Source organism: Pleurodeles waltl, chromosome 9, assembly GCF_031143425.1.
Source record: "Pleurodeles waltl isolate 20211129_DDA chromosome 9, aPleWal1.hap1.20221129, whole genome shotgun sequence".
NCBI classification, from domain to species: Eukaryota; Metazoa; Chordata; class Amphibia; order Caudata; family Salamandridae; genus Pleurodeles; species Pleurodeles waltl.
The window spans coordinates 630,953,991-630,979,863 of record NC_090448.1 but is presented as its reverse complement, the minus strand read 5'-3'; positions in this window follow the sequence as shown (position 1 = coordinate 630,979,863).

Genomic DNA, 25,873 nt, shown 5'->3' with positions numbered 1-25,873 from the left:
GACCCCCCAGACACCACCTGCACCCTCTCATGCTTCTTTAAACTGCAGGCAGGTTGCCACCATCACAAAAACACACATAGCGACTTTGAAGCTGCCGCTTCGTAATTCACTGAATGAGCTGCCCCATGGGCAGCACTAGTTCACAGCTGCCCTGAGGGCAGTTCATTCAGTGTAATACGGAATACTGTCCCTACTTAAGGGTGTGCCGTGATGCAAACAAGGACAATACACCCCATATGTAATAATGGCCCAGGAACACTTCAAGCATTACTGCTAAATATGATGGAAATAAGCCATAAAAATTTAAGCTGCTGTGTACTGAGTTGAAGTAATAGGTAAATATTTACATCTACCTGCTCGTTTTGTTTGGTAAGAGACTAGAATGTTTACCCGGATACACCCAAATACAGTGCGCTTGCAACATTGAGAATTGTGATTGGAATCCTTTCTACGGTGCCCTGACCTTTAAACGTTGCAGCGCCCTTCAGTCAAAGGGCTTGGAAAGTCTTACTGGTTGAAGAAAGTTACAATCAATCACCCTTCCTAACATGCATAAATCAAGAGAAGGATTTTTTAACAAACCTTTTATTTTCCTTTTAATAGCTAACCTGTTGCTCTTGTTAAACCGAACTGGGTTTTCAGAGGTTCCACCTAGAAACCCCAAAACTCCAGACTCTGAGTTGGGTTTTGTATTGATTTATCCTTGTTCACCATGAAGCCTATATTTGACAACAGTTCCAAGGCATGTCTCTGGTGCTCTTCCTAAACGTTCAGCTTCAGCAGCGATAACAAAATTTCATCCTAATGAATCTTCGGTTGCACACCTTCTGTTCTCAAAAAGTGTCTTGAGGACTCCGTAGTTTCTAAAACACAAATGTGCTATGCCAAACCACAGTACGTCATGTGAACTTCCAATTACGGTTGTTCAATATGAACGGGAGATATAACTGGGCAAGAAGATGAATCAAAATTGTAAAATAAGCATGTCCAGCTGTCATTGCCTTAAGTCTTCAAATGGTGATACACCACTCATTTGATCAAAATGAAGTTTTGTTAAAGGTCTGATCCAATTCAACTTCTTCTTCATTACAAAAGGGTTACTTAATTATTCTGAAGAGTTAATAAAGCTTAACAATTCTACCCCTCTTCTAAACCGCTTTAAAACATTCTTTAAAATCTGTTTCCTTGCAGGAAACCCGATCTTGAGAAAAAGAAATGACATTTTGACCTGTTGCAAAACTCTGTCACATGTGGTTGATGTCTCCCTTCCTTTTATAAAACCTTACAGTTTTATCCTGTCACAAATTTCATGGGAAGAAAAGAAGTCAAATATTGCACAACCCAGCTGCAGTCTAGGGGCCAGATGTAGAACGCATTTTGCATGGCGCAAACTTTGAAAATCGCAGTTTGCGCCATGCAAAACGCGCATTGCGATGCACATTCCCATTTTGCGAGTCGCTACCGACTCGCAAAATGGGAATGCGACTCGCAAATAGGAAGGGGTGTTTCCTTCCTATTTGCTACTCGCACCGCGATGCAGAATTGCTTTGTGACCGCGAACGCGTGAATGTCGCTATTAATGTTTTTTCAGAGCAGGCAGTGGTACAACGGACCACTGCCTACTCTGAAAAAACAAAACCAAATGGTTTCGTTATTTTTTTGTATTGCAACTCGTTTTCCTTTAAGGCTGCAATAAAATTAAAAAAAAAAAAATATATTTTAAAAAATGCTTTATTGAAAAAGCAGTCACAGACATGGAGGTCTGCTGTCTCCAGCAGGCCACCATCCCTGTGAGTGCAGGGAATTTCAATGGGGTTATAAAATGCGACCCACCTCATTAACATTAATGAGGTGGGCTTTGCGACCCCCTTGAGATTCGCAGAAGGTGTCTGAGACACCATTCTGCATATGATTTTGCGAATCGGAAATTGCGAGTCGCACCTACTCGCAATTTCCGATTCACACTAATCGAGTTTTGCTACATCTGGCCCAAGGTTCTATTCAGATATGCTGAAATCTCTCAACATCTGCTGACTCTTCCCCACCGCCAGGAAAACATGTGGCAGCTGAGTCCATAAAAGTAGTACAAACCCTATTCTTTGTCAGTTTTTACATTCTTTCCAAAAGTAGAGTTTTTACATCAGAAATAGGCACCTTGGAAGACATTCCCAGCAACTTTAGATTGACCTTCATTTATGAAGACTAGCGCCTTTCCTCTAAGAGTACTAACAAAGGGCTTTCTGTAAATAATCTGTCAAAAGATCTAAATTTACCAATATCTCCCTTGCTATGGTCTCTTCAGCTTTATCAAAAGTAAGAACCAACAGTCCAATTTGGTCTAACAACTGATCCTCACAAATTTTCAGAGTTGTATCAAGACACTTCCTAGGATCTCAACCTAGCTAGCTATACTAATTCCTTGTCAATAGGAGTATATAATGTCTTAACTACTACATAAGAACGAGAGCAATTAGCTCTCATAATACTTCTTGTGTCTGTATCCGTGGTTTTCCCAGTAATCCTTTTTTTAATATATTTATCACTGTGTGCCATTCATTTTGTGACCTAGGTGATATTTTCCTTGCAAGTCGAACATGTTATTGCTTTGGGGATCTTCAACTTGCAGATCTGAATTAAACTGGACTTACTCTTCATTCCCTGTTAACTTTATAATCACCATTATTATCCCCCACACGACACCAGGACTGCCATCAATTATATAGGGTAAAATAAAATTGATCATCATGAAAGCCCTCTGACCATTAAAGTGAAATGTCTCTTGTGTGTCCACACTGGAACACATGGTCATTGAGTGCTGCCAAGCACAGTTTCTCCCCTTGTTTAACTAATACTGTGTGCTCCTTTTAAATGGGGGCCTTAACTACTTTACCCTCTGTGTTTTTAATAAAATCTGAAGTGGGCATATATTATAAAATGTAGCTGTCACTCTGCACTAAATAAATACACTCTAAGATTTACAAATCAAATGCCATACACTGTTTGAGGGGTCACAGGGTTGACGGGGTCTGTTGGATCCCAACCATGGTGGGTGAGGTTGTTTGCCAGTGGTGTCTTGGGGTCCATCTTACTGTGGGTCTGTAAACTGGGCCAAATTCAACCATTTCCATTCTTGACTCAGGATAGTGAGGGCGAGCAATCACAGGCCTTTTTGGGAGGTAGTGCTGGATTCAAGAGCTCAAAACTCAACAAACACAAAAACATAACGTCCAGCCCTCTGCTTATCTTTATGAAAAAAAGAAAGCACTTTTACTAAGTACTACATAAGTCAATTGATTTGCCATACATAATTTTAATTAGTTGCACTTTATTTGGGGGCACTACACTTTCCCTTCATTCCCAATAAGGAAGGATTAAGCTAAGGTACAGATCACTCAAAAGTTTTCACGAGTAAAGTGTGCAATTCATTCCAATGCCTTTAGCGTTTTATATACCAAAAAGACTCATGAGGTCATGGCAGATTTGACACAGTGCCAGTCTCTCTCTTGGGTATAACTAGGCCATGCGGCTGCCTGCCTGTGATTGGCAGATTTGGTGTACGAGGGAAATCCCGAAATCACTTGGGACCTGGGGTATACATTGTACTCTGGAAGAGTGTGGTCCCTAATAAACAATCAATCCATTAAGTTATTTCCAAATGGTATTTTAGTTGAAGGACAAAAAATGAAACCAGCATTAAAAACAGTGGCACAGTGGGTGCTTAGTAGAAAAACATGCTTGATGCTCTCTTATAAGTGCTACACAAAAGTGATAAATCGTGATCAAAGTCCAAAGGGTCTATAATTAAAGTCGATGATGTTTTGATCCGTGTGAGAATCTTGGGATGATCATCAGTACTCGATTTGATAGAGGAGCCAGCGAAAGGAATAATAATTTGAGGTCTCTTGCTCCCTTTATGTCATGTGCACATCTCAATAAGAGTGGGACCCGAGAGCCCAGAGCAAATAGTGCCAGGATGTGATGCTTAGAGGTCTATTACTCCCGAGAAAGCGGGTGCCAGTTAAACTCGTGTAGGAGAGGGGGACCTGAAGGCCATGGAGCAAATGGTGGCAAAAAAATAATCAATGGAGCGACCTGTAAAGTGACCACTGAGTATGCTGACAGGAATGATGCAAAGCATGGAAAGGTGGCAGTCATATGGGGAATAGGCGGTCCGCTCGACAAGTGACATGTTTTCTTGGATTCTAATCTGTCAGATGTTTGATACCAGGGAGTGAGTTATATATCAGATGACTCTTGTTCTGAGTTTGTGATGGAAAATAGGATATTGCATGCTGAATCAGCGATTACCTCACTGAACTCAGCATGCAACAGATTTTCTGATAGAGAATTTTAGCCTCAGGTTCCTTACCTTTTGAATATTCCCCATGCATCAGACTGGAACTGGAAACGTTTCAGCAGTACCTCAGCGTGCCATCGGCTGACACCGTGCGTCTCCACACTGATGCTGCTCGGATATGGAAATGACATGAAAAGCTTATACAGGTGTCACCCCTTTGCACCGTCATCAGCTTCTTTCTCTCTGCGCCAACAGACGCATATCCCGCATTACTTCCCTCTGTGTCTGAGACATTTACCAGAGTGCAAGGGATGTCACCCCTAAAACAACAGGTTTTAAACCCTGTATGGACTGTCACAAACAACTATTCGTGACAGACCTCTCCCAGCCATCCAGCCATCCTTGTGGTGCCTGTGGTCGTCCGAACTCCAAGACCTGCAGCAACAGTGCGTCAATGATTTCGAAGGTCAATAGGGACTACAAGTTGAAGCTTTACATTGCCAAGCATACAAAAACTCCTCGCCAAGCCTGCTACAAGTTGTGGTCCATGTCAAAAGTTAGATCCTGGCCCTGTTCCCGTTCCCGGAGTCGATGAAACTGCTCTGGAGGCTGGCCTTTGTTGCAGTCCAAACTGTCAGGTAAGTCAAAGAACACAAAATCGAATTGGGATTCCATCTCCTCCCACCACTCGCATTCACCTGAACAGGCACAAGGGTGGCACCACAACTCTTGATTTCGCTCCTGAAATCTGCTGACTTCAGAGCCGATCCTGCAGCTGGTTCCGGCACAACCCGAGTTTCCAGGGCTAACATCTCATCAGATAGAAGAATTCCCAACAGCTAAGCTCCTGCTCTGCGGATCCCTAGCAACTCCGTCTGGTGCGCCTTAAGACCCTTTCCGGGGTACTGTTGGCCAGTTTGTCTTCAGCACCAGTTGGACCCTTCAAGCCCATTCTCCATCGACGACAGAGAATTTCCCGATAGTTCTCTCTGATGCTGAAGTGATGCTTGTTTGATCGCTAACAAAATCGTGCCCAGTAGGGCCCTGGGCATAACTTCTCCAACTTGAATTATCTCCCTTACAAGGGGAGGGGACACACACATTCTATGTTCCCTTTTGACATTGACTCAACCAACAAATGTGACCTAGGTGATGAGTTCACTTAACCCTATGGGATGACAATTTGTCTAATGACTTACAAGAGGCTAGTGGTCTTCATACCTCCCCGGAAATGGGCCTACTCTCGTCCCTTGTACCAGCAGCAGAGGAATTTACTTCCTCAACCTTGGTAATGCATAGGGCGGCTTAAGTAATTTACCTCCAGCTTCCCACATTGGAGGTTAAGACCAATGTATTGATAGAACTCCTTCAACCGGAGAAAACCTCTTCTGAGCCCCGCTGTTCACTTAATGAGATTCTGACAAATACATTATGGGGGCTTATGCCAAACCTTGGTCTGGTCCCCCCAGTCAATCGATAACAAGGCCGTGCCACATCCTCCAGCTCCAGACGACCACTCTTTTCTCTTACAAAAAGTCTAATGGTGCAAGCATCTACGAGCAGGTCTAACACCAACACCTTTCCTGCCACTCCCCCTGACAGGCTACATAATCGAGTGGCTATGTTTGTGAAGTAAATGTTTTCCTCTACCAGTCTAGCACTCTGATAAGTTAACACCAGCTACCTGTTGGGACGCTATTCCCATGCCCTTTGGGAGACAGTGGCACAAGTCCTCCCTGATGTGCCTGAAGATCTCCAACCTGTTCTTGATCAGGGGATTCAAGACAGTTATGATGCAGCCAAGTTCACAATTTGTTTTGGCTTGGACACCACCGATTCCATTGGTCAGGCTATCGGCACCAGTGCTGCCAATCATCACCATTCACAGCTATGATCTACTTCGTTGTCAGGCAATGTCAAGGCCTCCCTGACAGACATGCCCTTCAATGGGACTTGCCAGTTTGGAAACAAGGCTGATTTGCTCTAGAGCTTTTAAAACAGAGCAGGGCTACTGCACTATCTTTGAACGTGTACACCCCACCTTGCCAACCACAACAGTTCTGCTGCTCCTTTCACCCACTGTTAGAGGTGCTCCATACCACCAGCTGGTCCAGTCTCAACAAGGAGCTTAGCAGTTTCGCGGGCAAGGCTGTGGTGCTCACCACCACTGCAGCACAGGTCTACCACTCGCCCTGCAGCCTCACCTACCAAATCTCTTTAACTTGCCCTTACAGTAGCACAGCCACCTGGTGGGAGGCAGAATCCATTGGTTCTTCCCAGGTTAGCAGGCTATAACATTGGGTAGGTGTGTTCTATAGACCGCTCCCAGGCGATATGCCTTACTGTTACTCACTTTCCTGCTGCACCTTCCACCATCCCCCCCATGAATTACGGAAGACTATCTATCTATTTTGTGGCCAAAGGGGCTATCAAGAGGTGCCAGTGCAATAATTTTGTTGTGGTTCCTATTACAACTACTTTCTGGTGCCCAAGAAAGATGGAAGCCTGCAGCCTCTTTTAGACCTGTGCTCTCTCAACACCTTCCTTCAGATCGATAGATTGAAATTGATCACCCTAGCTCATGTCTTATCTGCTCTTGACACTGAAAACTGGATGGTGGAGTTGGATCTGCATGGTGCCTATTTCCATATCCCTGTATTTCCAGCCCAGCAGCTCTACCTGCAGTTTGTGGTGGGACAGAAGCATTTTAGTTTCTGGTGCTCCCCTTTGGTCTCACCAGCCCTCCTCCGGGGTTCAGTACCCCTTCGGAGGTCAAGGGTGCCAGTCTTCCCCCTACTATGATGACTGGCTGTTGAAAATGGGCTCACCCCTGGCAGCTGTGAACCACCTCCAGACTGTTGTGGCGATGAGGGCAGTTTCCATGTTTTGGTAGGGTCTGAAACCAGGCTCAATTGGGGCAAGGAGTTGGTGGTCGTCGAGGTATTCTATGAAGTGTCTGCTGGTGATTTTCTCTAAGACCTTTGCCAGGAATGGTCTGTACTTGGCGAGCATTGAAGGGTCCACAAACAGTTTATCCAGTAATGGGAGGATAGTTGCATGTTTCCAAGCATCTGAAAAGGTTGCAGAAGAGATGGAGGCATTCAGAATGGTTGTGAGCATGATGCTGATGGGTTGCAGTCGTCTGGTGTAGGTGCGGTGGGGGAAGGGGTGCTGATGAAGGGTTCAGCCAGGTTTCCTGAGAAAAATCAGGGCACCGTTGTGCAGCACATCCCAGATCTCTGGCGTATTTGGTGAGTGTGCAGGTCCTGAAGAGCATGCAAGTGAGTGTGGAGTATTGTATGGGTGTTGCAGGACTGTGTGAGTGTGAGAGAGCGGGTGTTAGATGCTGTTGGTGCAGTGAATTTCGGGTAAATGCATGAAGACTTGCAGAAAGTGCAAGAGAATGGTCCCTCAGAGATGTGTGGAGTGGAGTATTTCAGCATGTTAGCGACAGGAAAGGGACATCAGGGGTGAGGACCAGGGTTCTAGGTCTGCACAGGCGCAGACAGGCTTGCCTTTGGTGAATCACTGACGTGCTCACTGTAGATCCACTTTGACAGCCATTAACTAGGCCCTGGGAGAGGAGTGATGTCTCTTCCTGTGCAGATGGATGATGGATGACCAGGGCCTTAGAGAAAATCATCAACAGACACCTCACTGAATACCACAATGACCACCAACTCCTCAACACTCTGGTTTGTGTCCCAGCCACAGCATGGAAACTGTCCTGATAGCTGCTACTCTCGTAGTTTGGACTCTTGCTCTGAGCAAGACTGCTGGTCTCAGGATGACAGTACTTTCGTTTGTAGGTGACTAAGTTTTTCCTACAACTAGTTGTATCTGTTGTCCAAACCTTACCGGCTTACTAGCAGTACCTCACCAGAAACACAATAGTAAAAGGTGATTTGTAGCAGTCGCTTACGCATGGATTCAAAGTAAGATTTCTCAGGGTTGTCGTGGTTAAACGGAAATTACCCTTTTCTCACAGATTTATTATGTCTCATACAAAGGCAATAACACAGATGCAGTGAAGTTATAATAGTTTTTATTCAACATAACTGCGATTTGTGATAAGTTGCATGAACTGCAATGATTAGGATAATGAATATACCAAGCAACAGTTTTGTAAATAAGAGAGTCATTTTTATAAAGACCCCCACCATTGTGCAATATATGAAAGAAATATATGTATAGGTATAAGATGGAATAAGCCCTAGTACCCTAAGGAGAATAGGTCTAACCTCCTACCTAAAAGGAGAGCTGGGTTCATTAAACCTAATCTGCCAAAGCCGTGTCCATGGGAGGAGCCCCCAACCCTCGTTACTTTGGAATGAGGTCTCTATCTCAGACTCCGTAGGGACACGAAGACTGGGTCAGCGTCAAGATGACTGCAGCATTGGTATCAGCGATGGTGGCAATGCCCTCTGGTCGGAATCCCTCTGATTATCTGTCTAAAGTGTGATGTATTTATACAGATCTACAAGGTCCCCTGATGTAAGTGTAATTCAAAACAATAGATAACAGGCATGCTTGGGACGGCAATTAATATCAACAATCCCTCGAAAGTATAGAGAGGGAAAATCCCTAAGTGTGAACACCTACTGTATGTTTGTCTTTCGTGCTTGATCTTGACGCCTTGGCGCAGTGACACTGATAATAGAACCCATAACAAGTGGCCTAACTATAAACAAGGCCGCCATCTTAATGGAAATAAATAATTAAATGGACTAAGACAGAGCAAGCTAAGTAGGTTAAAAGTCACTAGGTGACAGGGCACGAGTTTACAAGCCTACGGCTAAGCTAACTGCTGTTATCCCGGTAAAACAAACTAGGATTCACTACACCCTCCCCATTGCCGTAACAGGTATGATGAAGGTACAGGAACCCAAACACTAAAAAAGCTGCTTCTGAACTAAAAGCCAAAAAATAAAAACGAAGACACAAGCTAATAAATGTAGCCAATGATAAAAATAATTGCTGTGTGTTAAAATACGTTTAAAAAACATACAGAGATGTTGATATCATCTACGACAAGTACAGCAAACGTTTAGCATAATCGCATATTTTGGAACCGGGAAATGGTAAGCAAATTCATCAAATCACGTGCTATATGCAGGATCTTGAAGAATGTCATCGAAGTCACCATTCAAGGATCTCAATGAGTCGACATCGTCTGAAGTGAAATCTATCGCTGTACGGACAAACGGATCCACAGAGCAGAAGTGAGCCACATTCACTGGTGTCTCGATACTCGCTGCAGCGTCCTCATCCATGTTAGATCTTATAACAGAAGGCTCATAAGTGGCCTCGCGGAGCAACCTCAGTCTCAAGGGGCATGACCGTGTATGAACCCTCATCGGGGACATCAGCAGTTTGTGGTCCACAGAAGAGGTTGGTGCAACAGCAAGACAGACCATAGGCAGATGTTCAAAGAAACACCATATGCAGCGGAAGACCGGTTGTACACACCAGAGTAGAAGCCGGAATGACAATAACCAGTCAAACTCCAGTTCCACCAGCAAAGGTGTACCGAAGATCTGAACCATGCGTTCACAGCACAGCGGGGTTGACAGGAGCGGCTCCATTGCTCTGTGTCGCTGGAAAGAAACAACCACCGCGAATCAGAAGAAAATAGCAGTAGTAGTCCGCCAATTAAAGCCAAAATAATTGAAAAGCCACCAAACACACTGGAAAAGAGAGAATGGATGGCTGATGGGATGACTCCGAAGACAGTCTGGAAGACTGACACGAAACCAGACCCAACAGCCTTAAAGAAATGTGCAATCCCAGTTGTGCTTGAAGCATTGAATATTCTGGATACCAGCTGTCCAAAGTGTTTGGGGAAATCGGTATTTAAAAGGGATTGTATCTCGGCTGATGATCTTGCAATCTGGAGAGCATACATCTCTTTTGCGGATGTCAAGGCGACCTGTTTCTGAAACAATAGTCTACTCAACTTGTCATAGTTCACATTAATAGTATCTATGTGGGGCCACATTTCAGAATCTTGTATCTCTCGTGTGGGGGGAAACAAAACATGGCCACAACACGTAACGACCTTTGTGACTGAGATTGCGTAGGCAATTCCAGGTCGCAAGCCGCAACAGCTTTCATCGTTCAGTAGAACATAACTTCCATTAGAAAGTACATGAAACACTGGACGAATCAAAGAGACGGGAGTACCCCTCAGAAAACAGGCCAAATTCGCGACCCCCGCATTGCAAAGACCGTGAAGAGACACCTGTTTGCATATCATAGAATGACGAACAGCAGTCTCACATTCACTTCCGCTAAGAAAGACCTCCTGTTCACCGTTCAGACATTGATAGTCAAAGGGCAACTCCTACTCTTCCTTAATAAAGCTATCTCCTAGCCGTTCATATCGTCCCACTGCAAGATGTTTCATGCAGCTCGAGAAACAAAAGGTCGAAAACGGTAAATTAATAATGCCGTGTAAGAGCCAGATAGTTGAAGGACTCTCTGCTACCGTGAAGGGCAACTTATCTAACTTCTCTACTTGAAGCAGGGTGAAACAAGCCTCCTTTTTAGCCATTATTTCTTGTTCCCTGGAAAAATTAAAAGCAGTGAATAGTTCACTCCCATTAATGTACTTCCATGGAATGTGGCCACTTTTCAGTGTCTGTAATGTCCAACCCAGCTGCATGATAGAACGTAGCTGTGTTTGCCCATGATATAACCAGGACAAGTCAGTCTGAGTGATATCAATAGCAGACAACACTATATTTGACAGTGAGTAAATCCTGTTGGACAGCGTGTTCATGCCATTGTCGACAACAGCCAATGTTTTTTCCAAATTCTCCTTATCAAGTTGTCTTAAACGTGCAGCAGCCTCAATTTGGGAAAGATTCAAAATTTCATTATACATAGCATATAAAAACCGTTTCGAGCGTTGTTTCCTAGGACCTAATAGATAATCCTGTAAGTCTATACTGTCAGAAAGAGTGTTCAGGTGTTGTTTAACCGCTGTTAAAGTGTTTGTCTGCACCCACTGCTGGCACAGCTTACCCACACTGTATGTAGTAATTATACCTGTATGTTGACCTGATAGAAAGCGAGGGTGAGGCTTGTGAATGGAAAAAACCCCTGAAGAGTTCAAAAAACGCTTTTGACACTCATCAGTGTCGGTGGGCAATACCAACCATCCGCCGGGACGGGAAAGTGAAGAATTATAAGCACCAGCCTTAACCATAGCATCTAGCCTGTCCTCCAAGACATTAAGAAAGTGTTGCCAATCTCTAAATTTTGTCAGAGTAGGGATACTGGGCGTGTTTAGATCTTTAATTTTTGCTAACCCTAGACATGATGTCTGCTTAATAGTGTCATTTAAGAAAATCATTTGCACAGGAATCAGGCATGCTCGAAACAAAGCCTCCCTACCCTGTATCTGCCAATCTTGTGTCCCCCATACACTTTTCAAATCAATAGTGTCTTTCCCATATTCGTAACCCTCAATCGAGAGCCGGGAAAGGAAGGGATCCGAATAAATCAGTTTCGTATCTGTTAGCAAATTTTTTCTAATTTGTGCCGGAGGTATTTTAAAATAATACGATTCTTCTTTCTTTATATCATGGCCAGAAAAGTATGTAAATTTGTCACTGTAATACTTTGGACTCCCCACCTGCGGTGTTGAACAGTACTCCCATTGTGTGTAGTTCAAGATAGGCCTATTTCTAGTTGCACGGTGTAGGTAGTGATGTCCCTAATTGTTATAGCAGAACATTTCCCCATAATTCATTGTATAATCATATACATCATCACTTCCAAAAGCGGAATAGTCCTTCATTTTAGTTAGCATTGAATCAACTGTTTGGACATCCCAATCATCAGAGACAACATTAGGTGTAATAACATCAGACATTGAAATTTTGAACACGTATGGTATTTGAATTATCTCTGTAGGCCCGTATATATCGAACAGAACTTTGTCCCACACAATCCCATCAGTAATTGGAATAGCTATAATATTGACAGGGGACAAATCACGTCGGACCTTATGTGAAGAATGATGTGGTGTTAACATTTCATCAACAGGCTCCACAGCGGAGCGATCAGCAATATAGTGACCATTAATGAGTAAAAAGAAAACAGTCACAAAACCAATCCATAAAAATAATGCAATAAATGTCAAACAGAACCATATATAGTTCCATGGGTATATCAAATAGTTATTTTTCAGCCATTGATACAGTTTGCTACTTCTCGAAATTTTGTCAGTCTCAGTTGAGGATGAATCTGAAGAAAAATCATCAATGTCAACGAAATAGCCAGAGGAAGTCTCTGCAAACACAGGACCCGGTGAATTCTGATCCACCGCTCGTGGAGGTACTTGATAGACAACGTTATTAGCCGTGCAAGTGTTCGTGTAAAATACAGCCAAATCCTGAAGCAGGGTGGTCACCGAAGTTGTTACTGGAACCAACAAAAGTTCATTTTCTGCCCTCCCCATGGTCGAGGAAGTGTCTGCAACAGCAGTTGACATAGTTGCATAGTCAGTAGTAGTGATATTTATCCTACTATGTAGATGGATGTCCTGTTGGGTAGTGAGAGGGGATCGGGAACTACCCAAGGGACCTCCTGGTCTACTGTGAAGAATCGGCCACATGGTGTCATTTGATGTCATCAATTGAGATGAATCTGTTTGATTTAGAACCAGACAATGATGGAAGGATGACAGTCCTGGTGCCTTTTATCCCCAAGACCGGTACAGGTGCTCTGTATGATGGACCAAATTCTTTTTTCACAGCGATCTTCTCACAAACCAGATCCCCAACGTTAGGAATCCAGCCAGTTGAAGTTTTCGCCAATTCCCTTATTCCCAAGGTGGCAGCACTGGCAGATGATTTATCATCACAAAATTGTTGAAGCTCCTGTAAAACAGTGAGACGTTCTTTTACGTCAAATGGTGTTTCCGCTGCCACCATACCAGGGGCATCAAGATCTGGGACATACATAGGTGTCCCAAAGAGAACCTCATATGGAGACTTTCCCCCCAAGGACCGTCTTGGCAGATTATTCAGTGCTCTCTGGACCCCATATAGGTGATGTAACCAACTGCGGCCTGAACCTAATACTCGAGCTGTTAAGGACTGCTTTAGATCACGATTCCGCCTCTCCACGACCGAATTTCCCTCGGGATGGTATGGTGAGGAGTAATGGAGTTCAACACCCATCGTTCTCATGGTGTCCCTGAAAGCCTTAGAGGCAAATGCAGGGCCTTGTCCGAATGGAATGCTGCAACCGCATATGTACCGATAAAGATCAGCAAATCTTTTATAACAGTCCGGGCGTCAGCCGACTGCTGTGGCCATACCCACAGGAATCTAGAACAGGAATCCACAGCCCCTAAAATGTATTTGTATGCACAATCAGGCTGTAAGGGACCACAATGGTCCAGGTACACACATTGGAGTGGCTTGTCTGACACTAAGAGGGATGTCTGTGGAGTGCGTTTGATATTCGAGCCCTTAATCTGCTGACAAATGTCACAGCAAAGGACATACTGTTTAGTCCGTCTGGATAGACCAGGCCACCAGTATCGTTGTTGTAGAATTGTTATAGTGGCCTGTATACCAGCATGTGCAGAAGCGACACCTTCGTGTGCGGCCGTAATCAGCTCTAACCTCTGATCTTCATTGGGGATTACTCGATCACCAACTCCAGGAATTGTGGCATTGTGGCATTAGTGCACTGATATGGTAAGTATAGTTTGTAGGGTATCCTTTCAGAAGGGTCTTGCCTGCAGCCGAAGCTTTAACGGCAATCAGTATTTCATTATCCAACCTCGTCCGAGAACGAGTCACTGCAGACACAGAAGCCGTAGCTACTGATGCTTTGGCCGCTTCATCAGCCAATGTATTGCCGGCAACGTGTATTCTTACACGTTGGTGTCCTAATGTATGAACTACATGGACACATGGTAGCTTATCCTTAAGATCAGCCACCCTTCCCCACAACATTTTGGGCCTGATTTTAACCTTGGCGGACGGCGGAGGCCGTCCGCCAAGGTTCCGCCGCCAAATGACCGCACCGCGGTCACAAGACCGCGGCGGCCATTCTAACATTTCCTCTGGGCCGGCGGGCGCTCTCCAAAAGAGCGCCCGCCGGCCCAGAGGAAATGCCCCTGCAACGAGGACGCCGGCTCAGAATTGAGCCGGCGTAGTTGCAGGGGTGCGACGGGTGCAGTTTGCACCCGTCGCGTATTTCAGTGTCTGCATGGCAGACACTGAAATACTTTGCGGGGCCCTCTTACGGGGGCCCCTGCCGTGCCCATGCCATTGGCATGGGCACGGCATGGGGCCCCAGGGGCCACGCGGCACCCCCTACCGCCATCCTGTTCATGGCGGGTTTCCCGCCATGAACAGGATGGCGGTAGGGGCTGTCAGAATCCTCATGGCGGCGGAGCGCGCTCCGCCGCCATGAAGGATTCCCCCGAGCAGCGGTAAGTCGGCGGGAGCCCGCCGACTTGCCGCTTCTGACCGCGGCTGAACCGCCGCGGTCAGAATGCTCGTGGGAGCACCGCCAGCCTGTTGGCGGTGCTCCCGTGGTCGGTGGCCCTGGCGGCCACCGGCCGCCAGGGTCAGAATGACCCCCTTTGTGTTTAATGGTGTTCCCTTTAGAATCTCTAAACCCGTTCAGTTTCCAATGATTGAGCTATTCATTGTATGACTGGACGCAGTAATATGAATCACAGACGATCAAAGTCTGTGTTCCTGGCTCAGAACGTTTGAGCGCTAGAAGAAGAGCCTTAAGCTCGGCCATCTGGGCAGTGCAGTCCCCTAAGGTCTGAGTGTAGGTATTGTGAGGATGGAAAACTCCGTCTTCCATAACCCCGCACACGGCTGCGCAAGCTGCCGAGTATTGATGTTTAGTACCTACAGCCGGTTGTGCCGATCCATCAGGATAAATGATGGTCTTATAACTGTGTATTGGCAATATATGTAGAGCAGCGGGGTACTCCTGTTTGTACTGGAGAAATTCTTGTGTCTGAAGTCTTGGGTCAAACACATAATCAACATCAGTGGCGGTCAGAGACGTTGCCCATTGAATCCAGCGTGGATGTAATGCCTTAGCGTTTGGAACGTGCGCTTTAGTGACAGCCTCTAAGGCCGGTACCGGGGTGACAACAATAATGCGTTTCCCCTGGGCAAGTGGCCTCTCCTTTATGACGGCCATCTGAACTGCTGTCAGAATCTTTTCTGTGGGTGCAAAGCGTTTTTCAGCATTTGAGTATAAGTGTGATTTGTATGCAATCGGCACTGTGTTACCCTCATTAAAGGTGACGTAATTAAATCCAAGGGCACCAGCAATTATTCTGATGACCAAATTTGTTTTATTGTCACGTGTATATAAGTGTCTAGCTTCTAGCATGTCCCGTTGTATGTCCCTAAGGATGTGTGTGTGTTCAATCGTCCATCGTCTGCCAGAAAAGTTGGGCTGAATTAAGTCATATAGTGGTTTGATGCGTTCTGCATAATCTGGAATGTATGTTCTGCCAAAATTAAAGAAACCCAGTAATGACTGTAATTTCTTAAGTGTGTTCGGGGGCTGCAGTTGTGCACACTTCTCTAGGAAGTGCGGGGCCAGGCTCTTCCCCTCATTCGAAAGCTCATACCCCAGGAACAATACACTAAGAAAGGCTATCTTGCTTTTTTTTTTTTTTTTCCCTTTTTTTTTTTTTTTTTTTTAGTCCTCATTTCGCCACCCTCGCTTTGGCTAAGAGAAAAAAGGCAAAGGCCGAGGCCCTTAAAGTATGTTTCCAAGTGCGCGGTCCACAGCACTACTGGGCCACCCCACCTGTTCTACATACTGCAATTATTCCCCCTCGACTGCCATCGACCATGTCTTACTATGTTCTTCAAAACATGATCATAACCAATGCGGTACCCAATTAGGTGAGGGGGGTTTTAATCATTGGACTTAACTACCAGGAGGAGGAGCCAGAAAAACAAGACAAAATTTACACATCTAAACATATTCCAATCTTATAAACTACTGGTATGCATTTTCCCAATCCACCCAAAAATTATCTCTTCTAGTATGAGGACCACATTGTTCCATTTTACACAGCCGATTTACTGATAGTTGCCAATCCTGAACACGGGGGGGATGGATCCACCCATTTACAACATATTTCCCGCCTGGCCAAAAGCATTAGTACAAACAACAAATGCTCTTGTTGCACCGACATTTTCTGATACTTTATGCCCAGTTCATAAACCCCAAACACCACCTTAAGAAGATTTATTCTTAAATTTCCATCAAAAATTACCCTAAGAATGCTTTCTATATCTTCCCAATACTTACTCAAAATTGAGCATTGCCAAAACATATGAACATCATCTGCATTGGTTTCCCCACATCGTGGTCAGCTTTTATTGGATTTCCCGATAGCCGTTAATCTAGCTGGTGACCAATATACCCTGTGTAGTGTAAACAAATGATTTTTCTTCAAACCTGCAGATTTAATAGTGAACCATAACTCTAAACATGACTTTTGCCGCAAAGATATGACTTCTAGGGTTGGGAAAATCCTCCCCCATTTCAACAAAGGGAGGGAAAAAGCATCTTCTGTTGTTTCCAACTGTGCATGATACCAACAAGCAATTTCTTTTCTAATACATGTCTGATCTAATTTCCCCTCCCATGAGCTCCTCCCTATTTCTCCTGCTCGTCGAGACTTAACCCAACTAGATATCTGAAGATACTTAAACTTACAAATTGTCCCTCCAGCACAATCCTGTAATGCAAGCCAAGATAATAATTCAGAACCTTCCATGATCTGCCCCCATCTTACCATCCCGCTGGTTCTCAAAGGAGTTGATAATTTATCCATAAGACAATCAGGCGTACCAGGTGAGTCCCAGATGGGAGCAGAACTGCAATAATAAGCTATCCCTAGCACCTTCCGAAAATTTATCCAAACCTTACAAGCATGTCTGGGAAGCTTCAAGCGCACCTTCTTAAAGTACTTTGGATGACCAAATTTATATAAGAAATTATCTGCTCCTTCCTCAAGATGCACCATCAAAGCCCTCCAGACCAGTGAGTACTCTTATTCAATAACATTCTAATAATTTTTAGTTGAAAAGCCAGATAGTACCTAAAGAAATCTGGAGATGCAATGCCCCCCCACTCCTTCTTTCTACTCAACTTTTTCCATGATATCCTTACTCCCTTGGAGGCCCAAACAAATGAGGATAGTTCACCCTGTAGTTTTTTAAACCAGCTCCCCTTAAACTCTAAAGGAATAGTATTAAATAAGAAAGTGAACTTTGGAAGGATACACATCTTCAATATATTGGATCTTCCAATTATAGAGAGTGGGAGAGCAGCCCACGCCTTTAACAATTTTTAGTTTCCCTATAAGCTGTATCAAAATTTACCTTAGCTACATCATTAAGATCAGTTGTGAACCGAATTCCCAAGTATTTAATCTCCTGTTTAACTAAGGGAGAAACATAAGCCATATTCCAACACATGATTTCCGTCTTTTCTGTATTTATACTATAACCTGAGAATCTACCAAATTGCTCCATCAATGTATTGATATTAGGTAAAGTAGTCATCACATCACTAGTGTATAGCATAAGGTCGTCCGCATATAACGCTACTTTCTTTTCCCAACCCCCATTCCGAAACGGGGGAATGTCCTTGCAAACCCGTAATGAAATTGCCAAAGGTTCAATATATAAATTAAAAAGCAAGGGAGACAAAGGACAACCCTGTCGAGTACCCCGACTAATCCTAAATTCCTGCGATAACTGACCATTAACCAAAATTCTTGCAGAAGGGCATCTATACAGTTCCCTAACAGCCCTGATAAAAGGAATTCCCAAACCACCTATTTCCATCGCAACCCCCAAGAAGGACTAGTTGACACGATCAAAAGCTTTTGCTGCATCGAAAGTCAGAACCGCTAATGGAGCCTTTTCTTGTTCCACCAAATCTACTGCAGCAAATAACTCGTGAGTTAACTCATGAAGTTGTCTACCCTTCATAAAGCCCTTTTGACCTAAATGAACCAAATTGTCCATAACTTTCCCCAATCTCCTAGATAAAATCCCTGTATACAGTTTATAATCCGAATTCAACAAAGAAATGGGTCTATACGATGAACAAGACATTGAATCCTTGCCTGGTTTTAACAATAAACAAATTATAGCTTCTCTCCAGGATTCAGGTACCTGTGCCCCTTCTAAAAGCATAGAATTGAATAATTCCAATAAAATCGGAGTAAGTTCCTCCCCCAGTACCTTATATAACTCATTTGGTAAATTATCTGGCCCAACTGCCTTCCCTTTTTTCAAGGCTTTTATAACTTCAGCAAGCTCTGCCCCACTTATCTCACAACCCAATGACTGCTTTGCTGATTCATCCAAAACTGGGAGATGCGCTTTTTCCAAAAATGCCCTAATCGACTCCTCTGAATTTACCAGACTCTCTGAATACATTTCTTGAAAAAAAGATACAAATGCCCCCTCAATCTCAGCTTGCTCACACAAATCTGATTCGTAAGGTCTGATTTAACCGATAAAATATGCCTTTTAGAAAAATCTGACTGAACCTTCCAAGCTAGCAGTTTGCTACAACCTTCTCCGTATTCATAATGCGCATATCGACTACTTTCCCACTTTAACCTATTGCGATTCTCCAAAAAGAAATCTAAGTCGATCCGAACCTTTTCCTCTTGACGTACCAGCTCCTTCCCTTCTCTTCGTGCATTATGAATTAAAACTTGAAAAGTATTTAAAGATGATTCCATACCCCCCAACTTCTCCCTTTCTTCGCGATGCTTGTATATTGCCAGGCTCACAAGCCTCCCTCTAATATAGGCCTTATAGGCATCCCAGACACACCATAAACTTGCTGTTCCTCGATTTAAGTAAAAAAAATCTCTTGTATCTTTCTTTAACATCTTTACTATTGAATCATCTAAGAGTAAAGAGCGATTGATTGTACTCCTAATACCCAGACTTACGACCTTGATATCCAAATGTAGTTTTACAGCTGAGTGATCCGAAAGGTGTGCTGGGTTGTGGGCTGCCTTTATCACATCTGAACATAAACTCTTATGTATTAAAAATAAATCTATTCTAGATTTATGTCCATATTTTTCATTGTGGAATGTATATCTGTCTCCTTCACCCCCTTTCCAGTGCCAAATATCTATCAGTCCTAAATCCCGCATGGCTTGCTTCACCTGTGCCCTAGTTTTAGGTGAGTTAACCGTACCCCGGGGGGTTGATTTATCAAGGGCAGGATCTAACAATATATTAAAGTCCCCACCTAGCACCACTGGGTACCTAGCTAGAAGTAAGATATTAAATAGTTCTTGAAATGGCGTCGGGTCATCTACATTTGAACCGTAGTAACCTGCAACTGTGACCCAGTAGCCATATACACACACTTCTACCACTACCCATCTACCCCTGGAGTCTACTTGCACCTTTCCTATCTTAAACCCTATAGACATTTTAATCAGAATTGCCACACCTTTGATTGCGCCAGATTGAGTAGAGCATGCACTAAATAAAACCCAATTCATTTGTTTAAGCCAATTCTCCCACTCCTCTCGTTGAAGATGAGTTTCCTGCAGTATAATAATATCCTCCTCAACCAATCTTAAATACTCAAAAATCTTCCTCCTCCTATGTATCACCCTTAGGCCATTAACATTCCAAGAAATAAATTTTTATCGTAAATTAGCATACTTAGTCATTTCCAGAAAGAAAAAAAAAGGCTTGAACACAAACTTCCCCCCTCCTATCTAAGCAAGTTATGAGGACTCTCCTATTTTTGTCTTTTTCTACCCGCCTACCCCAACCCCTACACCCAGTGCCACCCCAACCCTCCACCAACACCAACACACACCCAAAACCACCCCCCAAGGGAACCCTCCCTTTTCTTAAAATTTAATTTATAACCGAAGGCTGCAAATCCCAAAATGATCTGATCGACCCTCGCAAGATGAATGTCGAGGGCGTCGTCAGTGAGATAGATATCATCCACATAGGACAATGCATCGGAATCAAGCTCGTGCAAAATTGATGTCACATGGGCTGAAAACAGTCCTGGGCTATTTTTATAGCCTTGGGGTAAACGACAAAAGCGTCTCTGAGAGCCAAAGGAAAATGCACTTAGGTCCCTACTTTCATGTGCTAAATTCTGGCAGAAAAACCCATTAGATATTTCCAATGTAGTTTTATATTTTTTACGCACTATATTGTTTATCAGTGCTGTGCTGTGTGAATTTTGTATAGCATATGTGCGAGTATGACTGTTTAAGTGTCTATAATCAACCACTATTCTATATGAATGATCTGGTTTTGCAACGGGAAATAATGGATTATTCATTGCCGATGTAGAGGGTTCAATCACTCCCTGGTACTCAAGTTGTGACAGTATTTCCGTCACCGGAGCTTTTGTTTCATGCTTAACAGGGTATTGTGGTTGCGGGTGCGGTGTTTACCTAACGGGAATACCATGACAAGGAGAGTCCTTGTCCCGACCTACATGATTAAGGTATAATGCAGGTGCCTGCGCCAAAGCCCATTCAGCAGCATAGGCTTTTTTGTCTGCCTCTGGAACAAGATCGGAGAAAGAAGGCAAAATGACATCTTCCCCATATGGGAGCTTGCAGACATGTTCAGGTGGGCAGTCTCTCTCGGCCAACAAGATATCACTAGTAAGTTCATCCCAAAATATCACACTAATAATGCGTTCCACGTCTCCCTCTATCTGAATTGCTAAATCATAAACCCGATCGGGTGGGAGAACGCGGCCATCCGCTGTCTCAACCGCGATGTAATCGCTAGTTGCTGTCGCAACCAGATGATCTTTGGACTCTGGCGACATATCGTGACCTCTCCTGCGCAGTCCAACAGAGTTACGGCCCACCTCTTGTTCCTCAACAGTGTTCTCAATACTACTGGCATTTTTAACAGTCAGTGCTGCCACTTTCTTCTTTTTAAATTGTGTTTTTTGCTGAGGAGTCTTTTCTTCTTTTTTAATGATAGACTGTGTCGAGTCTTTTTTTTCTTTCACGTATTCCGGACGTCGATCTTGACGGCCCCCTCTCTCGCTACGTTTTTCCGGGGCGCCCTGAAAGGAACGAGAAGGACGTGAATCAGTATATCTGTCTGGAGTTCTAATGTTATCCATATTCCTGAGATTATACCTCCTCTCGGAGTACTCCGGATGTGGAGAATCAGCTCTTTTATTTCTCCTGTCTTTGAAATCTTTTTGTTTGTCCCAGCGCTTTTTAGAGCCCTCTTGTGCCTGTTTTATACCTTCCTTATGGGTGGTACTCAGTAATTCAAATTTTTTCGGTTTGGCTCCCAAACTATCCCGTCCTATATTAGTATAGGTATCGGAAATTATTTTCGGTAGCTGTCTCTCTTGTTCCATATTTGGAGTTTCCCGGAGACGCTGGCGTATTGCCAGTGTCACCGCTTCCCCTTTAATATTACTTAGTATTATCGAGGAGACGGCGTCAAAGTTACGCATCAATTTCATCCCCAGATCCAGGGCCGGTGCAGCCCCATGCTCATTTTGTATTTGTTTTAATACTTCCGGTAAATTGGCAAGTGTAGGGGTACCATGTGTGGTAGTATAAACGGCAGCGAAGACTGTACCCCAAGTGGCACATTCATCCACTAAGGGAACCATCACAAACGGCAAGCACATAATGAGCAATCTATGTTTTTCCTGCGGCCCCGTATGGGGGAACACAGCTTCCAGCTGATTTGTTTTCTGGGCAATCCAGAACGGTATTTTTTCCCGTTCCGCGGGCACTTTACCCATAATAGTATGCACTGTTTGTGGATTAATCCCAGTAGCCAATTGATATCCACCAGCTACTGGTGGTGCTGGAAGCGCTGGTGTAGTGTTCAATGTTCGCATTACAAACTGAACCAATCGTCTATATAATGCCATTAATTCATTATATAATATTCGTAAATCTGCGATCGGCATATTCTGTATGCCCGGGTGAGGTGTATATGTGGCAAACATAGGCCATCTAGGCCCTTCCTTACTTAAAGGACCTAGCCTCACCCGTCTTAGTACATGCGGTAGGGCGCCTTCAAACCAGTTCTGATGCTCTTGATATGTGAGCGATATTTCATGATACTGGTATGCTTCGTATCTTACGGGTACGTTCGCAATGTCATATGTGTGAAATGTGTGCGTTCGTTGGTCAGCCTCAGGAAAGGTAACCCAACAGTAAAACATTTCTGTTTGGTAGGCTTCAGTCGCTTCTATAATCAGAGTAACATCCCCGCCCTCTTCTGTAAGGCCATGCGCTATTAAATGCTGTGTAAGTGCATGTCTAGCATTTGCAGGAATGTCTATGGTATTAGCCATAGTTGTTTAGAGAAACGGAACACCAAAAATAGGGGAAGCTTTTCCTTTTGATGAGTTCGAGCTCGAACAACCTACAGCTTAATTAGGTATCACCTGTTCAGCTGAGGAGGATTCTCCCAAAGACCACGGACGTCTCCGTATAATGGTACTAAGGGTACCTGTTGTCTGTGAGACAGTGATAGTCAGGGTAACCGTAAATTAGTGCCTAAACACCATTGTTGGTGGCGCCATGTCGTAGTTTGGACTCTTGCTCTGAGCAAGACTGCTGGTCTCAGGATGACAGTACTTTCGTTTGTAGGTGACTAAGTTTTTCCTACAACTAGTTGTAACTGTTGTCCAAACCTTACCGGCTTACTAGCAGTACCTCACCAGAAACAATATAGTAAAAGGTGATTTGTAGCAGTCGCTTACGCATGGATTCAAAGTAAGATTTCTCAGGGTTGTCGTGGTTAAACGGAAATTACCCTTTTCTCACAGATTTATTATGTCTCATACAAACAAAGGCAATAACACAGATGCAGTGAAGTTATAATAGTTTTTATTCAACATAACTGCAATTTGTGATAAGTTGCATGAACTGCAATGATTAGGATAATGAATATACCAAGCAACAGTATTGTAAATAAGAGAGTCATTGTTATAAAGACCCCCACCATTGTGCAATATATGAAAGAAATATATGTATAGGTATAAGATGGAATAAGCCCTAGTACCCTAAGGAGAATAGGTCTAATCTCCTACCTAAAAGGAGAGCTGGGTTCGTTAAACCTAATCTGCCAAAGCCGTGTCCATGAGAGGAGCCCCCAACCCTCGTTACCTTGGAATGAGGTCTCTATCTCAGACTCCGCAGGGACACGAAGACTGGGTCAGCGTCAAGATGACTGCAGCATTGGTATCAGCGAAGGTGGCGATGCCCTCTGGTCGGAATCCCTCTGATTATCTGTCTAAAGTGTGATGTATTTATACAGATCTACAAGGTCCCCTGACGTAAGTGTAATTCAAAACAATAGATAACAGGCATGCTTGGGACAGCAATTAATATCAACAATCCCTCGAAAGTATAGAGAGGGAAAATCCCTAAGTGTGAACACCTACTGTATGTTTGTCTTTCGTGCTTGATCTTGACGCCTTGGAACAGTGACACTGATAATAGAACCCATAACAAGTGGCCTAACTATAAACAAGGCCGCCATCTTAAAGGAAATAAATAATTAAATGGACTAAGACAAAGCAAGCTAAGTAGGTTAAAAGTCACTAGGTGACGGGGGCACAAGTTTACAAGCCTACGGCTAAGCTAACTCCTGTTATCCCGTTAAAACAAACTAGGATTCACTACACTACAGATGACTCTGCATTACCCTCGACAGAAGAGACATGGAGGCTGTCATCCTCCTGGTTCTTCTTGCGTAAATGACACAGTCACCCACCCCATCGTCATCCAACGCTTACAGAGTACAAGGACACACTCCGATGAACCTGCTACTTTCTGACTGGAAGGATCTAAGCAGTCAGCCTGGCACCATACACGTCAGACGTCTGTGACCTCATCTGCTGATTCTGCCAGGATCCTCCCTGAGCCCAACCCTCTTCAAAGCATACATGATCCATATAGTTATTATAATCCGCTCTCACAATATCAATGTCCTCCCCTTTGCAGGTGACACGACAGGGGCACATGGGCATATGCAGCACCACAAACCACCAATCACCTATGATACACGGGACAGATCAAAATTGTAAAGAAGATGTAATGGGCCTGGCGGCGAAGTGACGAGGTGGTGCATAAGATGGAGGAGGCGGTTTACAGGTTAAAACAACAGGTACTGCTGACGTCTATATCTCTTGCATGCTAAAATACACCAGCGAGAACTGCCTAATTTCGCTTTAGATGGTGGCTGAACAGAAGGGCAATGAATTTACCTTAGGGAAATTTGATTTTTGGTGTGATACACTTTTGTACAGTTGTTTCTGGTTTATTGAAAAAAAGTCTCTAAGAACACATTGTATAAGATATGTGCTTGCAACATTTAAAGTTAAATCAGTGGGTTGAGCTCCTTCGTCTGTGAAGAGATCTGATCCTAGTGTCTAACTCTGGTAGGGCCACCACAGTTGTTCATTCATCCAAGGTTCATATAAGTAAGTATCTATTTTGACTTGGTAGTTATTATTTTTAATTGTACACATGTTTGATGTATTACATGCTGGAGAAATGTGACACATAAATAACACAAATATGTAAAAACATATTCTACCTCTGTATTTACAATTATAAATGGGATTTTTGTAGCTGCTAAATGAGATATCTTACAGTATAAGCATGCAATATGAGGGATAAAAGGTAATGCAGGGACAGTATTTACAGCCCAAATAGGAAGCTGAATGCAGTGCTGGAAAGAACACAGAGGCAACAACTGAATTCTATGTCAGGACCGGAGGTGAGGATTATGCTTTACTTTCTTTCTTTTAATCAACAGCAGCAGGAGTTAGAAACAAAAACAACACTTCCCAGAACCCATAGCATGGAACTACAATTTCAACAGCCAAACCACATCGAGCAAGTCCATATACATGATGCCCCTCTTTTGCCTGCACCTGGACCTGAGGGGAAGGAGGAGGCGGCGGCAGGAATCACCAGAGGGCAGGAGCCCTTTAAATAACTCATAGCGCTCCCGCATCGCGGGACGCGCTTTGCCTGCACCTGGACCTGTGGGGAAGGAGAAGGCGGTGGCAGGAATCACCAGATGGCAGGAGCCCTTTAAATAACTCATAGCGCTCCCGCCTCGCGGGCCGTGCTTTGCCTGCACCTGGACCTGTGGGGAAGGAGGAGGCGGCGGCAGGAATCACCAGAGGGCAGGAGCTCTTTAAATAACTCATAGCGCTCCCGCCTCGCGGGACGCGCTTTGCCTGCACCTGGACCTGTGGGGAAGGAGGAGGCGGCGGCAGGAATCACCAGAGGGCAGGAGCCCTTTAAATAACACATAGCGCTCCTGCCTCGCGGGATGCACGTGGGCGGCGCCCGGGCAAAGCCCGGGCCAAGGGCGGGCCTGTCCTTCACCAGCAATCGACCGGAAGAGGCTGGGCTGGGCCCCCCCTCTAACGTCTATTTCTCCCACCTGCGGTAATTTCATCCGGAAGCTGTGACAGGTACTGTGTGAGACCATTATCCATAATGGGAAAAAGAAAGATCAATGT